General features: G+C 38.2%; 1 long non-coding RNA gene and 1 other non-coding gene across 2 annotated transcripts; one reads left to right on the top strand and one right to left on the bottom strand.

The window, feature by feature from the left end:
* Positions 1-19,510: 19,510 nt before the first annotated feature.
* On the bottom strand, positions 19,511-19,603 carry LOC145135134 (small nucleolar RNA snoR1). The gene has a single exon (XR_013719612.1). It is a non-coding gene; the product is annotated as a small nucleolar RNA snoR1 (small nucleolar RNA).
* A 1,283-nt stretch (positions 19,604-20,886) lies between these two features.
* On the top strand, positions 20,887-21,350 carry LOC145129512 (uncharacterized). The gene is made up of 3 exons (XR_013717526.1): positions 20,887-20,995; positions 21,099-21,163; positions 21,254-21,350. It is a non-coding gene; the product is annotated as an uncharacterized LOC145129512 (long non-coding RNA).
* Positions 21,351-22,008: the final 658 nt, after the last annotated feature.

The raw sequence follows: 22,008 nt of genomic DNA, 5'->3' as shown, positions 1-22,008 counted from the left end.
GTGTCGGTTTTGTCGTGAAACTTCGACAGGTCATAACTTCTTCGTTATAACTCAGATTTCGGCGTTCTTTATATTTACGGAATCCTTGTCACGACCAATACAACTTTCTTCATCGATATTGAGTTTATATAACACTTTATTTTTTACGCTTATTTTTATCCTTTATTTATTATATCCTTATAAATAAATAATAAGCATATAAAGGCACATAATACTCAAATATTTCATCTTTATTATCTCAAAAGAGTTACAATAGGTGACCTAGACTATTACATCATCTGATAATGCTTAGCCCCGAAACTCGGGCGTTACAGCCTGGGACTGCAATGCTCGACTCCTCACCTCGAGACTATCAATACTCATCAGAGTAGTTAGAGTAGGTACCCTCACTCCTCCCCTTATCAATCTGGGACAGTCAGCCTTCTTGTGGCCCACTTGATTACAATAAAAACATATCGAAACCGATTCTCGACGGCAATCCCTACTGAAATGACCCCTCTATTCACAACTGAAACATCCCCTCTCTGTCTCCTGAAAGCCTCCCACATGGGTCCTCCCACACTTGGCACAACAGCACCGGCCTTGAAGGCCTCCCAAATGCGAATCCTGAGTCATGGGACTCTTTTTTTGGCCCACTGCTGTCTGAACCTGCTCTGCCTTCCTTAACCCGAGGTGCTACAAATCAATCTCCCGCTCACATGATCCATCAATCACATCATTCATGGTCTTACACCCTGACACACTCATAAACTCCCTTACCAATGGCTGCACTATGTTAGCTGGCGCAACCTCCACCCTAAACCGGGTCATAAACTCTTCCCAAGACATAGTCTCCAAATCAACAAGCATAATAGATTGCGCAATCAATTCCCAACAACTACCTGTCGCATAATGCAAGAGATCCAAGGAAAACTGAACCTTTTCTCCTACGACATAGGGACTAGTGCGGAATACACCTTCCATCTCCTCGATCCAATGTGAACTCAAAACCCTGGCAGTCCACCCACCATCCCTAGGGAGTTGATATACAACTATGTCAGCGGATGACGTGAAGGACTCATACATTCCCCCACTAGTTGGCTCATTACCAGAACCTATACCTGACCCTGAACTAACACCTGAACCTTCTCCATTCGTGCTCATTACCATTCTAAAAAGCAATCATACACATGATCAAAACATACCCAAATAATCCTCATCCCACCGGCTTCCTAGATTCTCCGTGACTTTCCTCGAGTCGATTATGGATCCTGTGCTTTCAGTAGTATGGGCCCAATACTACCTTACACACCTATCCATACTTTCCTCAACAATCATCACAAATCCTCCAAGTCACCTTCTCAAACAGATATTCCATATACCCGCTAAGTAGTGCAACTAACCCACTACAGCACATCCTAGGCTCTCCTAGGTTCCCGACCTCACCCTGCCATCAGCTGTTGAAGAACTCCTAATAATGTCAGTTAAATACTCCGTGAATACAATCACATGCAACAAAGCTTAGATAATCCTTCCGGTAAGAGACACATCCCCACAACGGTTAGACTCAAACGAGAGTTGCGCAGTATAGTCAAAACCGTAACTTTTAGATTATTTAACCCATGTAATATGTGACCTAACATATTCACTTAATAGTTAGCTCACATCATCATGAGTCCCACAAGGCACAAACCAAGCAGCATTCATGCAGTAACACTCCAAGCCACAGCCAAACAGAGGACATCTCAAGCTCACTTCCTATCAAGAAAGATTTCGAATCTAAAACATCATTCAATTCCTCTCAGGCTACAAAGCATCACATATCAGGCCAATCCATACAATCATCTGAAATCCATACTAGAATGCAACTCAAAAGCTCAACCAATCAGGCATATAAAGGCATTTCTCCTAGCATAAAATCATGAGCAGATCCCTAGCCTTAATTTATCTTGCAATTCTCATAACATATAACATAACCAACATGTATAGGTATTATGGGAATCACTTACTTGAGCTCTGCTGATTGCACGCATGTCACACCCCAAAACCGGAACGGCGGAATCGTTCGGGGGTGGAGGACGTCATGTTCAGTAGCACAACAATAAATAGTAGTAAACAAGCAACAACATCATCCATTTCATTAATAATATAATTTAATACAAGTGTGTTCTGTCAAGTTAATAGACACCAAAAATATGAATCAAAATAAAAGATGAGTCTTCAACGAGCTCCAACTTCTCGAAACATGGCACCGGTACCTGTCTACTGGTGGCCTGAGAATACAAGTTATTTTGAAAGAGTTTATCAGCTTTAAAGCTGGTGAGATCATAAGTATTTTAGTGTCTGTGTTTATATGAAAGTGTTTGTAAGTATGTGATGTACAAGTTTGTAAATGTTTGTAAAGGTTTGTAAGTGTTTGAACTTTCCTAGAAAACCCTATGTTTTCTACTAAAAGTAGTCTTCTACCAAGGCATCAAGTGTTTGTAAGTATGTGATGTGCAAGTTTGTAAATGTTTGTAAAGGTTTGTAAGTGTTTGAACTTTCCTAGAAAACCCTATGTTTTCTACTAAAAGTAGCCTTCTACCAAGGCATCAAGTGTTTGTATGTAAGACTCTTGTAAGAGTATGTATTTTCCCAAATCTGACTATCATTAACCAAAAATATAGTTTTTACATTACTGTTCCTTGTGTGAAGATCACAAAGTGAATGCAATGGGGAAATAAAATAGTACTGTAGTGTTGTATTAAGTAACTATTGTTGTACTAACTACCTTAAACCAATTGTTATTTAAAGTACCATGTGATCGGCCTATACCATACTACCGACTAGAAACACGACGATGTAAGACGTCGGAAGAAATGACGTTTGGCACCCGTAGACTTGCAAGTCCCACTGTAGTGAGCAGCAAGGTGTAGGATAGTGAATCCAGTATAGATCTATACATAAACTCAACGCTCTCCACTTAAGGAGATTCTGGATACAAAACGAGCCATGACAGGTGATGCCATGCCCCGTTACGTGGCTCACATAACTGTAGTAGTGTTCTTGTATATGTATTGTGTGTACTAGCTGTATTGTATGTTCTCTCTGTCTAGTATGTATGTATGTTCTCTCTGTTTCTCGTAATAGTATGTTCTCTTGTATAATGTATAGTATGTACTAGTTGTATTGTATGTTCTCTCTCTGTCTAGTATGTATGTATGTTCTCTCTGTATGTTATTGTTTGTTTCTCGTCATAGTATTCTCTATCTGTATGTATTGACTCATGTATGAACTGACTCATTGTATGTTTCACTGTTCTAGTAATAGTATTGTAACTTCCTAAACTATACCTATTATAGTTTACTAGTAGTGTTGTTTGTATGTATGAACATGTTTGTATACCCTTGCTACCCAAAGGTATTGAATAGAAAGAAGGAACTTTTATATCTATATACATATACATAATATATAACTAGGATTCAAACGACTTTCGGACAAACAACCGATACCCTAAGTCCACAACCAAACAAGGAACAGGAGGTAAGGTGAGCTATCAGTCCTAAGTCCTTTCAATCCTACTTATATAAGTACATCTATACAGATACACATTTAACAGAATATAAGTTTAAAATAGTTTAATAAAAGTATTTAATCATGTAAAAGAGTTTGTAAAACAGTTTGGAGTAGTTTGTTTGATAACACAATTTGAAAAGTAAGAAATCCACTTATTTGGTAGTTATTAATCACATGTGATTGATATAATAACTATAATAGTTCAACTTGTATCCCCCCATAAAAGCATTTAAAATCATTTAAAAGGTTGATTAAGGGGTATGAACTCACATGTAGTGAGTGATTTGGATGAACGGATGTTATAGAATGCTAAGTGTCAAGTGAATACTTGAGCACACACAAGGATCCTAGTTAACATATAATAACACATATATGTATCCAATTAGTCATTAAACAACTAATTAACCAAGTTAAGACATCCTAGGACATGAAAAACACTTGATTCAAGTGTTATAAGTACCAAGGATTGCATCTAAGGGTTGTAGGGCCTTGCTTTTGAGTTTAAGGTCCAAGGGTAAACTCTTTTGGAGTTTACAGTTTTGGGTTTACGGTCCCAATGGGTTTACGGTCGTAAACCCATGGTAACTTCTACCATTTTGTGTTTTAAGGTCATCTAAGTCATAAAGAAGTATCCTAACTTCAAGTCTAAGCCTTAGGGAGTGATTGTGGCACCATTGCACCACATTATAGAGTTTATAGCCCATAGACCATTTCTCCATGAGTTTACGGCCGTAAACTCTAATGGTTCTTGATCTTTTTGATTTTTAAGGTCCTTAACACATCAAGGATGTGATCTAGACTAGTATCCAAGGCTTGGTAAGGGACTAGGGCTCACAATGGCCCTTTCATTAGGGTTTACGGTCCAAGAACATGTCTTGACCGTAAACACCTTTGATCTTGTGTTTCTTTGTTGTTTTCTAGTTGTTTAACAAGTGTATCAAGCCTATAACAAGCCAAGGTAAGAGTACTTACTATATAGAAGCTTGTAAGGGTGATTAAAGTCCAAGAACATTAGTGTGTGTTCTTGGTGTTCTTGGTGAAATGAAGAACACTTGAAGATCTACACAAATGGAATGATTTCATGGATGAAATCATGTATGATCACTAGATTAAGGAAGAGATCAACTAAACAAGGCAAGAAACACTTACTTTCTTGAAGATCTTGAAGAAAAGTCGGATGCTACTTGAGAGAGAAATGAGTTTTCTAGGCTTGAAATGGTGAAAAAGTGATAAAAATGACTAAGTGTCATATTTATACTCCTTAGAGTTTACGGCCGTAAACACCATGTTTGGGCCGTAAACTCCAAACTCTTGGAGTTTTGAGACTTTATTGATGCACAATAAACCCTAGGGTATCCTCTCTCCAGTTATCTCCTGCAGTACTAGGCTTTAGAACTCTCAAACTGACTCCAAAAAGCTTAAAAGTTAGCAGGAACAATTCTGACTTCTATTGAAGTGAGTGGTTGTACAGAATAGAAATATCGGGTTGTCACATCATCCCCCCGTTAGAAGGAATTTCGTCCTGAAATTAGAGTTTAAGCAAATAAGTAGTTACAAATAGCTAAGTAAAAAGACGAGGATATTTCAGTTTCATCTGATCCTCTCGCTCCCAAGTGAATTCCGGTCGTCGCTTGGCGTTCCAGCGAACCTTCACTATCGGGATACGGCTTTGTTTCATTTGCTTGACCTCCCGGTCCATGATCTCTACAAGTTCTTCCACGAGGTTGAGGCTCTCATTGATCTCGATCTCGTCGAGTGGGATTACAAGAGTCTTGTCGGACAGACACTTTTTCAAGTTCGAGACGTGGAAAGTAGAATGTAGTTACTGAGTTCGCGGGGTAAGTTAAGTTTGTAAGCTACATGGCCGATTCTTGCGAGAATCTTGAAAGGCCCTATGTATCTTGGATTTAGCTTTCCACGCTTTCCGAAGCGTATCAAGCCTTTCCAGGGTGAGACCTTCAATAGAACACGGTCGCCCACCTGGAATTCTAACGGTTTCCTTCGTTTATCTGCGTAGCTTTTCTGTCGGTCTCTAGAGGCTTTCAATCATTCACGAATTTGAACGATCTTCTCTGTCGTTTCCCGAATGATCTCCGGACCCGTGAGAGTGCTTTCAGGAACTCGTCCTTTAGCTAACTGGGTATCACCCACCTCAGCCCAGCACAGAGGGGATCTGCACTTTCGGCCATAGAGGGCCTTGAATGAAGCAGCCTTTATGCTCATGTGATAACTGTTGTTGTAGGAAAATTCGACAAGGGGTAAATGAGTATCCCATGCTTTCCCAAAGTCGATCACACAGGCTCGCAACATATCTTCCAAGGTTTGGATAGTCCTCTCACTTTGTCCGTCGGTCTGTGGATGGTAGGATGTACTCATGTCCAGCTTAGTTCCTAGGGAACTTTGTAGCGACTGCCAGAACCTCGAAGTGAATCTACTATCTCCGTCCGAGATAATGGATATGGGAACACCGTGCAATCGTACAATCTCCCGAATGTAGGTTCTTGTAAGCTTCTCCATCTTGTTTGTTTCTTTGATAGGCAGGAAGTGTGCGGATTTGGTCAATCTGTCGACGATGACCCATATGGTATCAAGTCCACCCGTTGTCTTGGGCAACTTGGTTATGAAGTCCATAGTGATCCGCTCCCACTTCCATTCCGGTATCTCCGGTTGTTGTAGTAGACCTGAGGATTTCTGGTATTCGACCTTGACCTTAGCGCAAGTAAGGCATTTACTCACGAAGGTAGCAATCTCTGCTTTCATGTTAGGCCACCAGTATAGCTTTTTAAGATCCAGATACATCTTATCTGAGCCTGGGTGGACGGAATAACGAGTGTTGTGCGCCTCGGTCATGACCAACTCTCTGAAACCACCGTGTTTCGGTGTCGAGATCCGATCCATGAGATAAAAATCTCCGCCACCCTTAACTTCCAAGTTCTTATCCATCCCTCTCAGGGATTCACCCTCCACATTTTCCGGTTTCAAAGCATCGAGCTGAGCCTCCTTAATATGCGTGGACAGGTGTGAATGGATAGTCATAGTAAAAGATTTGACTCTACGACCAGAATATTCTTTCCGACTTAGAGCGTCAGCTACTACGTTGGCTTTACCCGGATGATAACGAATTTCGCATTCGTAATCACTGAGTAGCTCGACCCACCGTCGTTGTCTCATGTTGAGCTCCTTCTGGTCGAATATATGTTGTAGGCTTTTGTGGTCTGTAAAGATAGTGCTTTTTGTACCATACAGGTAGTGTCTCCAGATCTTCAGAGCAAACACAACTGCTCCTAGTTCAAGATCGTGAGTGGTGTAGTTGACCTCGTGTGTCTAGAGCCGTCTCGAGGCATAGGCGATGACCTTACCTCATTGCATCAGAACACAGCCGAGCCCTTGATTTGACGCATCGCAATGGACAACGAAGTCTTCTATCCCTTCGGGGAGGGATAGTATTGGTGCGGTGCACAAGGCTCGCTTGAGCGTTTGGAACGCTCTCTCCTGCATCTCTTCCCAGTCAAAGGTCACGCCCTTCTGGGTCAAAGTCGTGAGAGGTTTTACAATTCGTGAGAAGTTCTGAATGAACCTGCGATAGTAGCCAGCGAGGCCTAGAAATTGGCGAATTTCGGTAGGCATCTTCGGTGCTGACCAGCTCTCAATGGCTTTGATTTTGGAAGGGTCCACGTGTATTCCCTCTTTGCTAACCATGTGCCCTAAGAATTCGACTCTTCGGATCCAAAATTCGCATTTCGAGAACTTCGCATAGAGTTTCTCCGAACGCAGTGTTTCGAAGACCTGTCACAGATGTTGACTATGCTCCTCCTTACTACGAGAGTAGATAAGTATGTCATCGATGAAGACGATGACGAACTGATCCAAGTAAGGATGACACACCCTAATCATTAAATCTATGAATACCGCGGGCGCGTTGGTTAATCCGAATGACATCACTACGAATTCGTAGTGCCCATAACGAGTTCGGAAGGCTGTCTTCGGAACATCCCCCCATAGCACTCGTAGTTGGTGATATCCGGATCTTAGATCGATTTTTGAAAAGAAGTTCACCCCTTGCAGTTGATCAAATAAATTGTCTATGCGAGGCAGAGGGTAACGATTTTTGACGGTCAGTTTGTTGAGCTCCCTGTAGTCGATGCACATACGAAACGATCTGTCTTTCTTCTTGACGAACAGGACTGGAGCTCCCCAGGGTGAGAAGCTTGGTCTTATAAAGCCCTTGCTGAGCAGTTCGTTAAGTTGACAGGATAGTTCTTGCATCTCTGCAGGTGCTAAACGATAGGGCGATTTGGCTACAGGGGTAGCCCCTAGAACTAAGTCGATTCTGAACTCGACTTGACGTTGCGGAGGTAATCCTGGGAGTTCTTCCGGAAAAATGTCGGGAAAGTCGCGTACTACTGAAATGTTCTGGATGTCTTTCGTTTCTTGGCTCACATCGACCACATGAGCAAGGAATGCGCGACATTCCTTTCGCAAGAATTTCTGGGCTTGAATGCTAGATATGATACGAAGGTTAGTGACGGGTTTGTCGCCGTAGATTACTAGAGTTTCGCTAGACGGCAGATTAAGGCGGACAACCTTTTCATAACACATGACGTCGGCACGATGTAGACTCAACCAGTCCATGCCGATAATGACGTCGAAACTTTTAATTGAGACCGGCATGAGGTCGATCGAAAATGAATGGCTATCTAGCGTTAGGGTACACCCTATGAATATACTGCTAGTGCTCTCCGTCTTTCCATTAGCCATTTCTACAGTGAACGGTTCCTTAAGTGCTCGTGATTTTTGCTTAAGTAAATGAGCAAATTTTTGGTTCACTAAACTCCTCTCCGCTCCACTATCAAACAGTATGCATGCATAAGAGTTATCGAGAAACGTACCAGTGACCACTGTGGGGTCGGCAACCGCCTCCTCGTGGCCTATGGCCAGAACCCTTCCCACTCCGCCGGCATTCCCTGCCTTCGGGCAGTTCCTCTTGAACTGGCCCACCTCGCCACAACCGTAGCAAGTTTGGCCCACACCAGCGCCGGGGACTTGGGTGATTGGTTTTGTTGGAGCCTTGCAGAAGCGGGCAGTGTGCCCCTTCCTGCTGCAGTTAGAGCACTGCATTTCACGACAGGCTCCAATGTGGTGGAAGTTGCACTGGTTGCACTTAGGCAAACTTCCAGCATACTGCCTTACCGGAGCAGCAGCGGCAGGTGCTATCGCAGCATGAACTGCCACGACCTGCTGCTTTTTGGCAGCCTTCTTCTTCTTTTTGTCATCCCAGAACTTCCGCTTGGAGTCAACGGTTTTGGCGGGTTCTGAGATGGCCAGGGTTGTTGTTGCGTCCGGGGTACGAACCCCATGGTCAATAAGCCGCTGTGCCAATCGCTTGGCACTATCGAATGTAGTGGGGTTTGAAGCCAACACATTTCCCTGGAATGGAGGCACCAGCCCCCATATCTATCTCTCTATCTTCTTTCCCTATGTATGAACCATGTTGGGACAGAGGGCCACCAGTTCACAGAACCTGGCGGTGTAGGAGACTATGTCGGAGCCTTTCACGGTTAGGCTCCACAGTTCCTACTCTAGCTTTTGGATTTCGCCCCTCGGGCAGTACTCTTCAATCATTAGCTCTCTCAGAGCTTCCCAGCCCATAGCATTTGCCACTATTAGAGATAGTGACTTGACATGGCTATTCCACCATGTCAGGGCTTTTGCCTCGAAGGTGCATGCAGCAAATTTGACTTTGCTTCCCTCCGGGCACGAGCAGATCTCGAAGATCAACTCTGTCTTTTCGAACCATTGCGAGAGGGCAATGACTCCGCCAGTCCCTTTAAAGGACAGTGGCTTGCAGCTGGTGAAGTCCTTGTAGGAGCACTCTCTCAAGCGCACAGGGATTTCACCATGAGTAGATTGAACAGGGGTTCCTCCTCCAGTGGAACCAGAAGAATGATATTGAGCCATGGCTGTTGCCACAGCCGCAGCTACTGCAGCATTTAGAGCTGTCGTATCGATTTGAGGAGCAGGTGGTGTTGCAGTTATCGGAGGATTGCGTCTCGTTGATCGACGTGGAGACATCTTTCAATTATAAGTTTACAAAGATGAAGATATTGATAAGGATTTAATAGGGAGAATTTGATGAGAATGCCTCATGGACTAACTCTCCTTAGTCCAACAGCACAATTGAATAGAACGATTGAATGTAGATCTAGTACTAACAGATGATAGCATTTGGATAATAATTTCCATGAGATTAGATATCTGTCAATAATACTGGTATTACAGATGTAACCAGTTCGGGAAAAATGACCTAGAAGTAGGTCTTACATCAAACCAAGATGGGAAAATTTTGACAGATCTACGACCTAATCAAGACCTAACATCTCCAAGTTCTAGCAAAGGTAGGAAATTAGACTAGAGTTTTTACATAAACTAGGTTATATCCAAAAGAGAAGTCGAGGAGACTCTATCAGCGACGAGAACTACTAGAGTGGGTTCTTGACTCTGATAGAAGGCGTTCTATGTCCCTCATGCGCCTTTCGGATCTTACTTGCTGAGATCGAAGTTCCCTGACTTCAGCTTGGGTTTCAGCAAGTTCTCTCTGCAGAGCTGCATTGTGGACTTGAGTCCTTTCATGAGCAGACTCTAGCTGACGAATGCGAACTGTGTTAACGCCAGAGTTGGCGTCAATCTCCACGACTCGGTCGATAGCTGCTCGACCTTGCTCGGCGTTCCGAGAAATCCTACGGACCATGATGGGCAGGACACGATCAGCTGAACCTCCCTCGGTGAGGTTTTAAAAGCTTCTGTCTCCATTGTAGGGCATGGGTTGACCCTGTTCCTGACTCCATCTGTTCAAGTTTGTGGCCAACAAAGGTGTGAGTCCTTGAAATGCTGGACGAAGGTTCGGGTTTGGGTCTTGAGCAGATGGGGGTAGGTTGTTGACTTCTGGCTCTGAGTCAGAACCATCAGAAAAACCCTCAGCATAGTGATCATCCAAAGGGATGGGATGATCATCCTCTGGCTCTTCTCCGAGCCATCCAGCATTGCCGTGGTTGGGATAGTACGGGTCTGCGGGAAGATGGAATCCAACCATGATATCTATGCGAGAAAAGGGGGTATAAGAAATAAGCACATAAGTAATTTATAGTAACACAAAATACTCCTATAGTATTTTAGGTTTATGTTCTGTTCTAATGTTTTCATTGTAGTAGTGTTGGTAAGTTTTTAGACTTGTTGCAACCTCACAACCACACTTAGGCACATGCTAGTCAATCCTCGGATAATATAGTTGATCAAGCTATATCTTCCCAGATTTGACTATATGTCTCTAAGTCTACTTGTGCTGCCCAACAATCTTAATACTTTTTTTCTGTCCTAGTGACACTGATTTTAGTATGAATGCAGGTATGTATACTTGGTTAAATATTTTATTATTTAAAAGTATAAACTCTTTATCAGAGTATTTTTAAATCCCGCTGTGTTTATAGTTCGTATATCTTTTATGGGTTGATATACTCGATTCACTATAAACAATTCTCTTATACCAATCTGTCACACCCCAAAACCGGAACGGCGGAATCGTTCGGGGGTGGAGGACGTCATGTTCAGTATCACAACAATGAATAGTAGTAAACAAGCAACAACATCATCCATTTAATTAATAATATAATTTAATACAAGTGTGTTCTGTCAAGTTAATAGACACCAAAAATATGAATCAAAATAAAAGATGAGTCTTCAACAAGCTCCAACTTCTCAAAACCTGGCACCGGTACCTGTCTACTGGTGGCCTGAGAATACAAGTTATTTTGAAAGAGTTTATCAGCTTTAAAGCTGGTGAGATCATAAGTATTTTAGTGTCTGTGTTTGTATGAAAGTGTTTGTAAGTATGTGATGTACAAGTTTGTAAATGTTTGTAAAGGTTTGTAAGTGTTTGAACTTTCCTAGAAAACCCTATGTTTTCTACTAAAAGTAGCCTTCTACCAAGGCATCAAGTGTTTGTAAGTATGTGATGTACAAGTTTGTAAATGTTTGTAAAGGTTTGTAAGTGTTTGAACTTTCCTAGAAAACCCTATGTTTTCTACCAAAAGTAGCCTTCTACCAAGGCATCAAGTGTTTGTATGTAAGACTCTTGTAAGAGTATGTATTTTCCCAAATCTGACTATCATTAACCAAAAATATAGTTTTTACATTACTGTTCCTTGTGTGAAGATCACAAAGTGAATGCAATGGGGAAATAAAATAGTACTGTAGTGTTGTATTAAGTAACTATTGTTGTACTAACTACCTTAAACCAATTGTTATTTAAAGTACCATGTGATCGGCCTATACCATACTACCGACTAGAAACACGACGATGTAAGACGTCGGAAGAAATGACGTTTGGCACCCGTAGACTTGCAAGTCCCACTGTAGTGAGCAGCAAGGTGTAGGATAGTGAATCCAGTATAGATCTATACATAAACTCAACGCTCTCCACTTAAGGAGATTCTGGATACAAAACGAGCCATGACAGGTGATGCCATGCCCCGTTACGTGGCTCACATAACTGTAGTAGTGTTCTTGTATATGTATTGTGTGTACTAGCTGTATTGTATGTTCTCTCTGTCTAGTATGTATGTATGTTCTCTCTGTTTCTCGTAATAGTATGTTCTCTTGTATAATGTATAGTATGTACTAGTTGTATTGTATGTTCTCTCTCTGTCTAGTATGTATGTATGTTCTCTCTGTATGTTATTGTTTGTTTCTCGTCATAGTATTCTCTATCTGTATGTATTGACTCATGTATGAACTGACTCATTGTATGTTTCACTGTTCTAGTAATAGTATTGTAACTTCCTAAACTATACCTATTATAGTTTACTAGTAGTGTTGTTTGTATGTATGAACATGTTTGTATACCCTTGCTACCCAAAGGTATTGAATAGAAAGAAGGAACTTTTATATCTATATACATATACATAATATATAACTAGGATTCAAACGACTTTCGGACAAACAACCGATACCCTAAGTCCACAACCAAACAAGGAACAGGAGGTAAGGTGAGCTATCAGTCCTAAGTCCTTTCAATCCTACTTATATAAGTACATCTATACAGATACACATTTAACAGAATATAAGTTTAAAATAGTTTAATAAAAGTATTTAATCATGTAAAAGAGTTTGTAAAACAGTTTGGAGTAGTTTGTTTGATAACACAATTTGAAAAGTAAGAAATCCACTTATTTGGTAGTTATTAATCACATGTGATTGATATAATAACTATAATAGTTCAACTTGTATCCCCCCATAAAAGCATTTAAAATCATTTAAAAGGTTGATTAAGGGGTATGAACTCACATGTAGTGAGTGATTTGGATGAACGGATGTTATAGAATGCTAAGTGTCAAGTGAATACTTGAGCACACACAAGGATCCTAGTTAACATATAATAACACATATATGTATCCAATTAGTCATTAAACAACTAATTAACCAAGTTAAGACATCCTAGGACATGAAAAACACTTGATTCAAGTGTTATAAGTACCAAGGATTGCATCTAAGGGTTGTAGGGCCTTGCTTTTGAGTTTAAGGTCCAAGGGTAAACTCTTTTGGAGTTTACAGTTTTGGGTTTACGGTCCCAATGGGTTTACGGTCGTAAACCCATGGTAACTTCTACCATTTTGTGTTTTAAGGTCTTCTAAGTCATAAAGAAGTATCCTAACTTCAAGTCTAAGCCTTAGGGAGTGATTGTGGCACCATTGCACCACATTATAGAGTTTACGGCCCATGGACCATTTCTCCATGAGTTTACGGCCGTAAACTCTAATGGTTCTTGATCTTTTTGATGTTTAAGGTCCTTAACACTTCAAGGATGTGATCTAGACTAGTATCCAAGGCTTGGTAAGGGACTAGGGCTCACAATGGCCCTTTCATTAGGGTTTACGGTCCAAGAACATGTCTTGACCGTAAACACCTTTGATCTTGTGTTTCTTTGTTGTTTTCTAGTTGTTTAACAAGTGTATCAAGCCTCTAACAATCCAAGGTAAGAGTACTTACTATATAGAAGCTTGTAAGGGTGATTAAAGTCCAAGAACACTAGTGTGTGTTCTTGGTGTTCTTGGTGAAATGAAGAACACTTGAAGATCTACACAAATGGAATGATTTCATGGATAAAATCATGTAAGATCACTAGATTAAGGAAGAGATCAACTAAACAAGGCAAGAAACACTTACTTTCTTGAAGATCTTGAAGAAAAGTCGGATGATACTTGAGAGAGAAATGAGTTTTCTAGGCTTGAAATGGTGAAAAAGTGATAAAAATGGCTAAGTGTCATATTTATACTCCTTAGAGTTTACGGCCGTAAACACCATGTTTGGGCCGTAAACTCCAAACTCTTGGAGTTTTGAGACTTTATTGATGCACAATAAACCCTAGGGTATCCTCTCTCCAGTTATCTCTTGCAGTACTAGGCTTTAGAACACTCAAACTGACTCCAAAAAGCTTAAAAGTTAGCAGAAACAATTCTGACTTCTATTGAAGTGAGTGGTTGTACAGAATCGAAATTCCGGGTTGTCACAACGCACTGCCCCTTTCTTTTATTAGAAAATCCTTTAATAAAACATTTATTTTATGAAAAATCTACCAAACCCTCAGTTTGAGTTCAAACACACCCGAGAGTATGCCCGAATCCCTCAAACCAATGCTCTGATACCAACTTGTAACATTCCACTTTTTTGTGACAAATATGAGTCAATTTTAAGGAAATTTAAGCACTTTGTTATAAAATTCCATATCTTAGAGGGATTGGAATGAACCTAGGTTTTATAAGTTGCATGTACCCCTATTGTGAATGATATCTTATTGGTAACAATGAATAATTTCTATCTATGAGAATTTAGGATGCATTATATGCTAGATTCTTATTTTTGATGTGAGATGTGTGTTAGGTCCATGATAGAAAGAGAGTTTTATGTTGTTTATATGTGATGTATGCATGTTATAGTTACTTGTAAATATTTGTCTCTGATGTTTAGGACAAAGCATGTTAGTGATGTGATAAACCATAATAACGATTTGCTGGTATGTGTATGAATTTGCATGTTGATGTAAAATGTTTTACTTGTATTTACTAGTTTGCGTGTTTACATAAGAAGTAACTTGGTAAGTAATATGAATTTAAATATAATTACAATGAGCATGGTTACTTAGTGTGGTTTAAAATGTATTTCCTTGAGTGAAGAATTATTAATATATTAATAAAAAGGGAATACATTTAGCGGGGTTAAGGGTAGCAACCTAGACATAGGTGTGTACCCTATCTGGATTGTGAGGTGGCCTAATAGGTTGGAACATGCCTATAGGATAAAATATTAAGCCAAAGAGATGGCGGGTGGTTTTTCTAGACAACCACTCGGGGCATGGTCCACGGTTGCCAAGACTGGAGTGGTGGTGATGAGTGTTGGAACGTCGACGCAAACATCACATAGGATTTAGGAGGTGTAACATGATGGAATTGGCACCGCTTGTACCAATCCTTAACGATAACGCGTGTACGTGTATATGCAACATCGGAGTAGCGAACACAACGAATCGAAGGCAATATTACGGGTGAGAGTCGTGCATCACTTAGTGCATTGGGTTGTGCAGATCATGTTAGTAGTGAAAGGGATACTTACCTTGGGGTTACTGATGAATATATAGACCCGTAAGTAGGAAGTATTATGATAATAGTTACAAAGGTGATTAAAGGAAAGTAATTATTAATGATGAAAATGAGGAATAATATTATCATATAATATTATAATTATGAATAAAGTAATAACTAGCTACAAAGATGAATAATGAAGTGTAAATAAATGTAAAGGATCTAAAGAAGAATGATATTTGAGCACTATTGTGATGTTTTTATGATGTATTTGATGTCATGCTATGTGAGTGTTCGAATGCATGTTTTTATGATTTATTTGATTCCATGCCATGTGATTGTTTAAGTACATGTTTATATGATGCATCTTATGTCATGCTATGTGAATGTTTGAATGTGTGTTTTATGATGTTTCGTTTGATCCATTTTGTATATGTACGTTCCATAACACTGTACTTATGATTGACTCACTTAGCATATGCTAACACTTGTTTCTTTGCTTGTTCCTTGTGCGTTGCATCGGTATAAGTAGCTTGATTTGATATCCATGTGAGATTGGGAGAATTTATCTTTTGGGTAGTTATGCATTACTCTTTTGTGATGATACCATTTGTACATGTCGTTGAGTTTAATTAATTCGGTTTTTGAGAATTTGTTTTGGGTTGGTTTTATGAACTTTAATTTTGATGAAGGTTGTTTTTCGTAATAAAGTAACATTGGTGATTTTCAAATAAACTTTTAATAAGGCTTCTGTTGCATTATGTGGTTATATGACGTTTTAAAAATATAAAAACTTTTTGGTGAAAAATCACAATGTTACAAGTTGGTATAAGAGTCATGGTTTGAGCGAAATGAATACAGAGGAAAATGTTAAGACTCACAGTATAGATAATTAGGTTGCTTTAGACTCTTAAGGGGGAAGAGTGTGTGATGAGTGTTTTATGTGCTTAGTAGCTTAATCACCCTCAGACCGTTTATCCTTCATTATTTTATTAGAATCATTCCTTTTGTTATCTAGCAAATTTCAATTCATTTTGTCATTCATAAGTATGTCTTTGTCGCGAAAGAACATCGGTACCAGAGACGGTCATAGCGACCAAAGCTACCAGGTAGGGTATGTGTCCCAAATGCTTCAGCTAGATCGAGAACCTCAAGTATGACCGCTTATGGGAGCTCATATTTCATCCATGGTTACATGCCTTGAGAAACTAGAGGAAAAGAATAAGTTTCAGGGTGCTCAGAGAGGAGATGTAATAGGTCCTATGAATTGCAGGTCTGCTTTCTGATGAGGTTGAAACTACAAAGGACACTGTGAAACTTGAAGCGCACAATTCCGAGGTTGATCTCTTAGCTTGGAACCGTGACGTCACACATGGTGTGAGAAAACTAAAGGTAGAGGGCCAATCTGATTCCTCAAAGAAGAAGAAGAAGAAGAAGAAGAAGAAGAAGAAGAAGAAGAAAAAGAAAAATGGTCATCAGGTTTTGAAGAGTGACAACTCGATCTTCTTTTAGAAGTGTCACTCTCGCACGAAGGGTTGTGTAGTAGAATTACTGTCACTTGTAGGCGTTGTGGCAAACCAAGCCACAAACTGGTGGATTGTAGTAGCCCTGAATAGGTCTGTTATCATTGTAAACAGATGGGTCACATCTGTGGCCAGTACCTAAACCTAAAGATTCAGGTTTATGCAGGTGCAAACGAAAGAGTTAATGTCTATTTATTGAAGACAAAAAATTGAGAATTTTTGAATATTTAGTATTTTTTATTTGAAAAAAAATAAACCTGAACGGCTGAACATTGGGAAAAAAACAAAATCATTGGGTTTTTATTCGAAAAAAAAAAAAAAATTATATATCAATATGATGTCTAAAGAAACAAGAAGTGAACTTTTTTCGGATTTTTTTTTTCAATAACAAACATTGTCCAAAAAAGTTAAACGAAAAAATGAAGTGGATTTTTTGATATAATCTGCTGCATGCGAGTCCAATATAAAAATCTACAACCCTTTCTTTGGCCATTGATCGTTTTAATTTATGACGCTCACGATTGGTTCTTTGGTTCGTTGCTAATAATGATTCTTTATTGAACCTCACCATAACTATATATATATATATATATATATATATATATATATATATATATATATATATATATATATATATATATATGAGCTAGGTTCAAGTATTCTAACTAATTATTGTGCAGATGTGTGGACAATGTTATTCTATGAAAATTACTAAGATAATAAGTTGTTTAACAATGCGAATACGTTCAACCTTACAAAACTATCGTCATTTTCATGCATTCTCGCTAATTATTATTTATTTTTGTTCTCACGCATCGTTTTTCACTCACACATCATTTTTCACTCATTTTCATTCTGATAGAATACGGCCGCACAATAATTAGTTAGAATAGAATAACCTAAGCCATATATATATATATATATATATATATATATATATATATATATATATATATATATATATATATAAAAGTTCTTTTGAGGACTTAAAGATTTGCGAGAACTCTTAATCCTCACATCATTTTTCAGAACCGAAAACACACTTAGGCTCCTAGACCAACAACTAAGAAATATCCAAGGTCAAAAAAAATGATTTGACAATTTTTTATTTATTTTGAAATGTGCATATATACACATCTAAATATGCATGCATGCATATTTTTGTTTTCTATCTTTTTTTATGTTTTCAAAGTATTAGAATCTCAATTGTTGTGTTGGTTTTGAAAATGGTTAATATATATATATATATATATATATATATATATATATATATATATATATATATATATATATATATATATATATATATTAAAATGTGCATACATACACATTTCTAAATAAATAGTAAAATCTTTTTTTAGCCTGAATATGGCTTAGTTACTGATTTTGAAGAAAAATGATAGGCCTTAGTTTTTGATAAATGATAAACGATTTAGGAGTTTTCGAGTTCTCACAAATCTTTAAGTTTTTACAAAAACTTAACGTATGTGTGTGTGTGTGTGTATATATATATAGAGTTTGTCTTGAAACCATGTTAATTTTGTGAGATATGGGGACGCGATTCTAGCCACTCATCTTGAAGATCAAAAACTAAATAAAAAAAAATCTAAAATGCGAAATAAAAGGAAAATTCTAAAAAAAAATATCATTTGGTCATTTAATTTGCTCAAAAAAATTAAAAGAAATAAAAAAAACTACCTTTTTTCAAATGTACATAAAATATTCTAACAGAATATTAAATTGTAAATATTCAAATAAAATTTTTAATTTGTTAAATTATTTTAATATTCGACTAAAATTGTTATATATGTTAAAATATTTTAATATTTTACTAGAATTGTTTGAATGTTCTAATATTCTGTTAGAATTTTTTGAATATTTATATTCTAATATTTTAAGAGAATATTTGCATATTCTAACAATTTTCTTTTAATATTTATATTGTAATATTCTTTTAGAATATTTCATGTATACATAAAAAAAACGTTATTTTTTAATTTTTTTGGATAATCTAAATTACAATTTAAAAATAAAAAGATAAAAAAACTCAAAAATCTTCATTTATTTTGCTTTTTAATTTTTTTTTTATTTCTAAAATTAATGTTTAGGATTGTGTCCTCATGTCTCACAAAATACTTATGGTCTCAAATGAACATAACTTATACAATAGAAACTTTATATTTTGTATACTGGTACAAATCGTTTTCTGTCGTTTATGAGATTAAACAATTCGTTCCATTGAAATTAACCCAACAAACAATATATAATGAGTTCGGTGCTACTAAGGCTGGAGGGAGTGGTAATACTCCTAACACCTTGTCACATTACCTTTTTTGGGTGTCATGTCATTTTTCTCTCTTAGCATCTTATTCTTAGCATGTGGTAGGGAATGGTAACACTCCTAGCACTTTATTTTTTTTCAAATTTAATTAAATATTACAACCATCAAACCATTTATAAGATGATGCAATGGGCTAGAGAGGAACTTCAATCTATATCATTTAAAAGTGTTGAAAGAAGTATCAAAAGAATGATTTTGTCAATTAGGCATTTTACCAAACACTTGGTGGGCATATTGACACATATACTTTTAAGCAATTTTATCTCATTGAAACCCATTTAATCTTAGAACATCAAGGATGCATTATGTAAAATCCAATGTAATTTTCATAATCAGAGTCATTTCCATATTTTTCATACTATGTGCATCATAACAAAGTAAGGCTGCACTATGGCCATTCTATATAGTAGTGAGGTTCCAACCATCATTACAGTCAAAACCTGAATTTTATAAAACCAACAATTCATACATGTTTAAAGTTCGGATAAGAAGGTTGCTTTATGTGCTCAATGAACAACATTTAAAGACCATTCTCATACAAGAGGTGTCAGAATAAGCAATCAATCATCTTCTCCTTTAAACATCCCGATCACAAATCACAAATCAAAAAAAATAAAAATCAATATAGTAGATTAACAATTTAGAGACAAACAACTATGAAAGAAACAAGTTCAACTGTTTAAAGCCTCGAATTGAATCGGTCAATGTTGAAACCGGAGGCGGGCGGCTGAGAAAATGGTGAATCTAGGGCTCCAAGCTCAGTTTAAGTTGAAATAACGTTTAAGGTAAGGTATTTATAGAAAACAAAACCTTCAACAACCTCTTGAAGAAAATCAAGTCAGCGCCTTTCTCCAGTCACAGCCAAGCTCCCGCTTCTCTCTCCTCTCGCTACCTCCACATCGTCTTCTCCTTGGTGAGTCCCCTAGCGAGTGCTAGGGGGCGGTGTTCTGTGTCCATGGTGAGCCTTAGCGAGGGTGTATGGTGAGTCCACTACTCCTAGCCTAAATATCAGTTTATCACCATTTTGGCATTTTCATATGCATCAAAGTACAAATCACTATGGCATGAATTCCCTAAAGCAAAGGAGAGTACAAATCAAATCATCAAGAGAACACGTTTGCAAACTAGCTTATACCATCAACTATTTATATAGTCTTATTATTATATATATATTAAAGTTATGAAGAAAAGGAGCAGTAAAGTTCCTAAGATGTTGGCATAAATGGTCCCTGAACTATAAACATACGTTCGTCACAGTTTTACTGGGCATTTTATGGAAATATTTAGATTCTTATATCTCGATCCTTCCGACCGCATCCTTATCAAATATCTTCAGCCATCCGTTGTCCATTGCTGCTTCCGAAGGCTTCAGCAGGAGCTTTCGTCAACTGTGATGGAAGAAAGTGGCTGCTCCGGTAGCGGATCGCGAAGGGGAGGTGGGAAAAACTGTTGGTCCCGTCGTGGTTGACCCAGATGAACCCGCAAAAACATCAATCGGTGCCATACACGATCCCCTCCACACCTGCTTCAATTTTGTCGACGCCTTTCTCCATCTACCATTTAATTTCCAAATAATATGCCTTCTAAAATTAGTTTCCTTTTCTGTGCAGTCGATTGAACTGAAGCAGGACGAAACAAAATTGTGCCATCATTCAAGGGCGTGCGACGCAGCTGGCGGCGTCGACGGCAACCATCTTCGTAGGTCTTCTTCCGACTTTCTTCTTTTCTTTGTTTTATGTTCTTCTATTTTGTCGTATTTCCCGTGGTTTAGGTTTGTATTGGGTTGCTCCGCTTTAACTTATCCTCTTTTAGGTTTCGTGCTTTGTCTTTATCTCTTTCTTTTCTTTGCGTTATCAGATGCACATACCTACGATTCTTTGTCTTTGTTTATATTTCACAGCCACAGAAAGAAGACAACATATTTTTTGTAATTTCGAACCCAAAGAAGATTCCTACGGCTTGCTGAGGTAAATTAACTTTGGTTACTTCCTATACCCGCCAACTGTTTGTTAAAATGCTTAGAATCCAACACTGAAATTTTAGGTTTTTTTTTACATTTTTCATTGGTAGGGACCAGTATGTGAATCAGATTTTGGAAAAGGTCGGATCCATACAAGTGTGTGCTGGTGTTTTAGGTGAGTATTGATTCTTATATCATTCAAATATTTCCTTCATTAATGTGTTTTGACTTTTGGTATTGTATATGTAATATGTTAATGTATCAGGGAAGGTCTTCCCTATAATCTTTATTTACTGTTCATGATGATCAACATCCGTGCAAGTACTTGAATAGAATGGTCTGGCTATTTATTAGTTAAATGGTTAGTTTCAATTTAGTGACTTTATTTGGTTAAGTTTCTGCCATCATAATACAACCTAAAAATGAACGATTAGTATTTGGTTTTTGATTATATTTAAACTCTGTTTTCTCTTTTGTAGGAAGTTGGATGTATGCATCCCATTTTATCATTCATTCTTCTCTGCCTTCTTCCTGATTCTATTATGTTCTAAAATGCAAGACTTGGATCGAATTTCAGAGTTATTCCACCGCCTCAACTACTGGATAGACTCCTGTTGCCGCCACTCACCGTCACTTTATTGCCTCTCAAATCCATGAAACCAACCTCATCGATACTTCCTCAAGGTCAGGACGAACCCATACGTCTCCTTCACCTTTACATGGAAAATAGACATTGACGGAGCGCGGTGCCAAAACTTGCAACCGTACAGCTTGCTTTTGGTTATCGGTTGATCATGCTATTCAATTCTCAATTTAGGTGGGATGGTATACTTAATAATTTTATATTTTAAATTAGATTTTTTAAATGTTTCGATTGCTCGATATTGAGGACAAGGAAGAGCTTCTGGTCAAGGGTTTTAAAATTCAAGATACGTCATTTGTGTATAATCAGATAGTTTGAATAACAAGAAGAGTTATAGAAAGTCCAAAGATTGACGATACTGTATTCGGGTGATTAGA

Source organism: Lactuca virosa, chromosome 8, assembly GCF_052849685.1.
Source record: "Lactuca virosa cultivar CGN04683 chromosome 8, Lactuca_virosa_CGN04683_v6, whole genome shotgun sequence".
NCBI lineage: Eukaryota > Viridiplantae > Streptophyta > Magnoliopsida > Asterales > Asteraceae > Lactuca > Lactuca virosa.
Note: the sequence above shows the minus strand (reverse complement) of the source record. Positions and strands in the feature narration are given on the sequence as shown.